The 6,587-nt window shown below is 49.3% G+C and overlaps 1 pseudogene; it reads right to left on the bottom strand.

Moving 5' to 3' along the window:
- Window positions 1–5,171: 5,171 nt before the first annotated feature.
- Window positions 5,172–5,925, bottom strand: LOC115277448 (annotated as a pseudogene).
- Between the last annotated feature and the right edge of the window lie 662 nt (window positions 5,926–6,587).

The raw sequence follows: 6,587 nt of genomic DNA, 5'->3' as shown, positions 1-6,587 counted from the left end.
TTAAGGCTGGATAATACTCCATTGTGGGAATATATCACATTTTGTGTATCTATTCATCCACCAATCAGTGGCTTCCTGGCTATTGTGAATAATGCTACTACAAATAGGTATAAACATGTGGCATCAGGATTTTACATTAAAAGAAATTTTTTTTAATGTTTATGCATTTTTGAGAGACAGAGAGCACAAGCAGGGGTGGGGCAGAGAGAGAGGGAGACACAAAATGTGAAGCAGGGTCCACACTCTGAGCTGTCAGCCCAGAGCCTGACCCAGGGGTCGAACCCACAAATGGTTGAGATCATGACCTGAACCCAGGTCGGATGCTTAACCAACTGAGCCACCCAGGTGTCCGGTTTTTTAAAAAATATAAAACCAGGGCAGCACAGACTGTCTTGCTGTCACTTTCCCCCTCCTTTTCTGCACTGACCTTGCTGCTGACCAGAAATTCCTCAGGGGCCAGTGCAGTAACAGCCTATGACAGCCATACCAAGCACTGAATCCTGACAGTGACCCTGCGGGAACAAAAGCCCATGCTTTTCACAAAGCCCAAAATGTGTCTTTGGAGGCAATGCAGAAATCCAGTTGGAGGTTAGTCCAAGCCAAAACACAGCAAAGGTCATCTTTTGTATGTGCCCAGGGACAAGACCTTCTGGACTGTCAGGAGTGGTGGCTCTAACTTTCTTACGCAACATCTCCTGGCCCCATTTGGCTCCTCTCTGGGCCCTCCAGTCTTCCTGGAGGTGCAGCAGGAAGCCGGCAGAGAAGGAGGAGGTGTGTGTCTATTACCAGGTGGCAGCAGACACTCCACTCTCCCAGGCACCGTGGGACCCAGAGAGGGTGCGGCCCACAAGACTGGCTTTCTCTCCTGCTTGCTATCCTCCGTCTTGCCCCCGCGCCAATCAGCCTTGTCACGTTCTGCGCCCTGCCTGTTCTGTAGCCGCGGCTGTCCACAGGTGAACTGGTAATATCCCTGGAAGCACTGTTCATACACACAGCTGTTGGTTTGCAAGCTTGCATATTCTATAATGCTCTGGAGAAAACAAGATTGTGGCTGATGTATGTCATTTTATACGCCCTGCACGCAGGTCTCACGTCCGCAAACGAGACCTTACAAATCTGCCAGAGAGCGCAGAACAGGCTCCAGGTACACACACGGGCTGGGAAGCCAGGGATTTCGCCTCCACTGGAAACCTCATTTCCCCATTTGCTTCCAACCCGTCTGGGGAATGCACATCGCCTCCAGCCATGGCCCCAGAATGACTGCTTCCTGTCACAGCTGGAATGTGAATCTCCTCCCCCGCTGACTCCGGAATAAGATACTACATTTATTTAATTTATTGTTTTTTAATTTACATCCAAGTTAGTTAGCATAGAGTGCAACAATGATTTCAGGAATAGATTCCTTAATGCCCCTTACCCATTTAGCCCATCCCCCCACAACCCCTCCAGTAACCCTCTGTTCTCCATATTTAAGAGTCTCTCATGTAAGATACGACATTTAGATACTCTGTACTTGTTATGTTCAAGCTTTGTAGAGCAGTGACTTTTGACAGAAACTGCTTCCCTACTTGCCTTTATAGTTTTCATTGATTCTAAAACAAGCCATGTGTCTTTTTTTTTTTTTAATGTTTTTTATTTATTTTTGAGAGACCGAGAGAGACAGCGTGAGCAGGGGAGGGTCAGAGAGAGGGAGATACAGAATCTGAAGCAGGCTCCAGGCTCTGAGCTAGCCGTCAGCCTGACTCGGGGCTTGTTTCACTCCACGTAATGAAATGAACCACGCGAGATCATGACCTGAGCCGAAGCCGGACCTTAACCGACTGAGCCACCCAGGCGCCCCTAAGCCATGTGTCTTGAACGTTGTACCTACTCATTCCTTATGGGTATCAAGTACATTTGAACTATGTCACCACTAAGTCTATACCGTTTATGCCTGCATGGGACTTGCCACTATTTATACTCTACCACCATCCAGTTCAATTTAATCCAACAGGTGTTGACCCAGAGTCTGCTGTGTGCTCCATCCTTCTGCAGATAGGGACCCGCTCAGAGAGCAGGTGGTGCTCATTGTCTAAGACAAACCACAGTCTTCAGCATGGCTCCTACAGCCTGTGATTTTTCTCCCAGTCTGTGGTGCCTGGCCATGGGTAAGCCTTTACCAGATGCTCGCTACTGATTAAGATCGTTTCTTTGGCCTCCCTGCCCGCTGCCCCCACTCCCATATCCCACCGTCGGGTCATACTGGCCACTGGCTGATGCGGAATTTCCTACGCACTGTCAGGATGACTCAGCATGGTTGTTCCTGTGATTTCTTCTGCTGAGCCTGTTGCACTGCATCCATCTAAACCCTAGCGTGTCCTTCAAGATCTAGCTCAGAGGTAACCCATCTTGTAAAACCTTCTGATGTCCTTCCTCTCCGACGTAATATACTTCTCTCTGTTGTCTCCCAGCACCTTGTTCTTATGCTTTTTACAGCATCGGTCATTTATAATCTTATATGCCTATTTGTGTCATCTTCACTTCAAACCGTAAACGTTTTGAAAATAGGAATCATGTCTTATTATGAGGAACCCCAGCACTCAGCTCAGAACCTAACTGTAGTTAATGTAAAAATAATAACAAACATTTCCTATGAGCCCTCAGTCTGTCCAGGAATGGATATATCTCATTTACTTCCCACTCTATGAGCAGGTAATATTATTACCTATTTTACAGAGAATGAAACAGAGGCACAGAGAGTATAAGAAGCCTAAGGTTCCTAAGGTCTTACACAGCCTGTAAGTACTGTTGTTAGGTTGTGTTAAATAAATGATGACTGGCATGTTGAATTCAGTTGAATTAAGATTTTTTTCTATTCTGGAAGATGTCAAAAAAATAAAAGCCATGGTCTGGTCCCTACTCTTAAAATACTTAACTGGCAACACTCTTTGCCATCACAAAACTGCACATGTCAATGCATGAAGTATAGCTTTAATTCCCTCTTAAATTTACCTAAAAATCATTAAATGGCTTTTCTAAATTTATTATTGTAGCCTTGAAAAACAAAACAACCTCTTGTCAAAAACTTGTTAAACTCTGGATGAGATAGTTCAATTACATCTTGTTTTCATATTGGTCTTAAATTTTACATCATATCTTTACTTTGGCCATGGCCAAATGTATGTCAAAAATATGTTGACTTTTTTTGGTTATATACATGCTATGTCATATTACATAGAATGATGGCCTTTACTCTGTCATGATTCCTAAATCCTGTATCCACACCATCATGGATACGGGAGAGCACAGTGGCTAAGCATCCTTGCCCTCCAGGGACAGACCATTGGAATCACACCCTAGGGCTCAGGATAAACGCAGGTTTTTGCTGGACGCCAACGTCTGAGATCACGGGCACCGCGCACTTCGCCACTGGGGACAGCAGGGGGCGCCATCTACCCAGAGCCCTGCAACCTAAAGTACAAGCCCCAGGCCTAGGGCCACAGAGAATCTCCGCGTGGGGGCACCCTGCTGATGTTCCACTTGAGACGTGGAGAACCAAAGAAGTCACAACATGGAAACACTCTGGTCAGCAGCAGTTGGAGGCTGAAACCCCAAACAAGGATGAAAGGGCTTTTCATCGTCCTGACCCTTGCAGGGATGGATATGGTGAAATCTGGTCCAGGTGCCAAATGTGAACAGCACTTGGCCAGCTCAAGGGTGAAAAGTGAGGCCAGAAGGGGACCGAGGACATGGCTGTGCTGAGTCAGATCATCTGGACCCAAGCAGTAGACAGGAGAGTGCACGGCATTGGCCCTGAGCAGAAGCTGATGGGGGAGTTACCTGATACCGTTGAACACATCAGGCTTACCTACAGTGTATGTAAGGCTAGTGACTGGTGGGACCTGCAGACTAGAGGCCAGGTCACTCACCTGTGCAGGAGGTTGGACCAGGTGATTCCTATGCCTCCCCCTCCCCCACCTGGGAGACTCCCTTGTTCAACCTAACAACTCCAGGAGTCACTGTCAAAGTCCACAGTTACTTTAAGCATAGATGTGTCAGATCATCCTACTGAGTAGAAGATGACCCTGTTGCATGACTGATGAAGGATGAAATTGCCGCATGGAGTCATAGCGCACCTACACCTGCCTGAGAGGTCCCTTTCCTCACCTCAGAATTACAAGCAGCGCTCTGGTAGGTATGCTAAAATGTCCCATGGCAAAGGTACCGAGTGTTTTCAGCACAAAGGGCTCACTGCTTTGCTTCGTGCCCAAGGCCCTCTGAACTGGCCCCAGTGTCTTTCTTTTCTTTTCTTTCTTTTTTATTTACTTTTTTAATTTTTTAAATGTTTATCTTTGAGGAAGAGAGAGAGAGAGAATGTAAGCAAGAGTGGGAGAGGGGTAGAGAGAGAGGGAGACACAGAATCAGAAGCAGGCTCCAGGCTCTGAACTGTCAGCACAGAGCCTGATGCGAGGCTCAAACCCACAAACTGTGAGATCAGGACCTGAGCCAAAGTCAGACGCTTAACCGACTGAGCCACCTAGGTGCCCCTGACCCCAGTGTCTTTAACATCACCTTCCTGTCCCTCTCCTGGGTGGCACCATGCCCCTACCCAACCAGGCAGCACTCAGAACTTTCCTTCGTGGCTCCCCCGTGGTCACTGCTCCCACTCCACCTGGCATGCCCCGCCCTGATTCTTGACCTAAACTCCACTCACCTCCTCAAACTCAGATTCAACATCACTTCCTCCGGGAAGCCTGCAGTGATGCTCACAGGGGCTGCTGGAGCCCTGTGCAAGCGCCTCCTGCCAGAGTTCTCCTGGACTCTGTTGGTGCAGGACACTGGAGGGCAGGGGCTCCAAGGTTACGAAGACATATGTTTGTTTTCTCCCCAGATCAAGACACAGCCTTTTTTTGGTTTGTTTATTTATTTTTGAGAGATGGCGAGAGAGGGGCAGAGAGAGAGAGAGGGAGGGAGAATCCCAAGGAGGCTCTGTGCTATCAGCATCAGGGCCCAATGCGGGGCTTGAACCCATGAACTGTGGTATCATGACTGGAGCCAAAATCAAGAGTCAGATGCTTAACCAACTGATCCACCCAGGTGCCCCCAAGATACAGCTTTTATTGCATCTTTAAAATACCACAAATAAGCCTGAGGAATCGTCCAGCGTCTTCCTGCTCCTGCAGTTGGACAACTTAAATCTTCTCAGCCATCGGCTGAACTAGTTTTTGTTTGGAAACATAGATACCGTCCCCAAACGTTCTGATACTCTGATTTCTGTTGTGGCTGAATCAGAACAGCTGAATTCGATACAAGTTCAATGTCGTTTCAAGAATTAACTCCTCTTTCTGGGCCTGAGATACTAAACAAGTGATGCCGGGCCTCATCCAAACCCTACAGATAGATTTTTACCCAAGAAAGTTCAGGTTCCAACAAGGGAACCGTTCTCCCGAATAGCAATGTGGATGGGGAAGTGAGCGCACACAGACCTTACGTTTTACCGGACGCCCAGGGTAACACTCTTGGTCATGTTCCGTACGTGACGACAGGTCGTGCGAACTGAGGCCAGCTCCCTTCTGTCTCCACACCATTTGTCAACCTGGGGTCTCTTCTTTTTCTCCCCAAGGAGATGGAGTTCTACACTGATGTGATTGAAGGCCCGCTGCAGGTTCCTCGGGGGCCGTTCACAACAGCAGCACGCTGCTGCGGAGTGGTGCCGGCATTTTCCGGAATGTCGGCGGTCTATTAGCTCTTCACTCTTGCCCTAGATGAAGCAAAGCCAGAGGTGGATGTCAGGACAAGACACACAAACAGCCACGGACAGGCACCTCTGGCCTACAAGAGCCCAGGCAGCACGCCACACGAGGGAGTCAGGGTGCTCCCTCCGTAGGAACTTACGTGTTCTGCGTCACAGCATTCCCTGAGGCCAGAATCATGTCCACCTGCCATCCCCACCCGTCCGATTCCCTCTTCCCCCCCCAACTCCAGGCTCGGGCTCTTTGGCCTGTCCAGCCCAGCGTGGTGCTTTGGATCAGTCATAGGGCTGCTGCTGTGCTGATGTGTGATGACTGAGCGACCCCGGGGGTCGGGGGGCAAGGTCTAGGCTAACGTGGGGAAGCCGGGCGACTCACCAGTTTTCGAGGTGACCTCCAGTGGACGCTGTACAGAACGACCCAGACATCCAGGATTTTGTCTTCCCGTGTCCTTTACAGGAGGCCTTGATGAGGTGACTGAGCGGCACTCCACTCTGAGGACTCACCAGCAGGAAGGGAAGCCTGACTTGGGCTGTGGCAGAGAGAGGTCAAAGCAGCTGAGCGGGAAGACCTTGCCCTCGGGTTCTCTGTTCTGGCTCCTGCAAGTCTATCTGAGCTTCTGGTCCGTCCGTCTGTTTGATGCGACCACGCGTGCACACGATTTCATATACTCTACCCGACCCTGGGAGCAGCACCATTTACCTTGTTTCACAGAGAGGCCCAGAGAGTTCCCATGAGAAGCTAGGGGTTGGCCAGCTGGTCACTCTCGCCAACAGGCACAGGCCCTGCACTTACACCATCTACTGGGAGCCCAAGGTGTTGTCAGAGGGCCTGGTGCTTCTGGAAATCATCCACAGT

Source organism: Suricata suricatta, chromosome 14, assembly GCF_006229205.1.
Source record: "Suricata suricatta isolate VVHF042 chromosome 14, meerkat_22Aug2017_6uvM2_HiC, whole genome shotgun sequence".
NCBI classification, from domain to species: domain Eukaryota; kingdom Metazoa; phylum Chordata; class Mammalia; order Carnivora; family Herpestidae; genus Suricata; species Suricata suricatta.
Note: the sequence above shows the minus strand (reverse complement) of the source record. Positions and strands in the feature narration are given on the sequence as shown.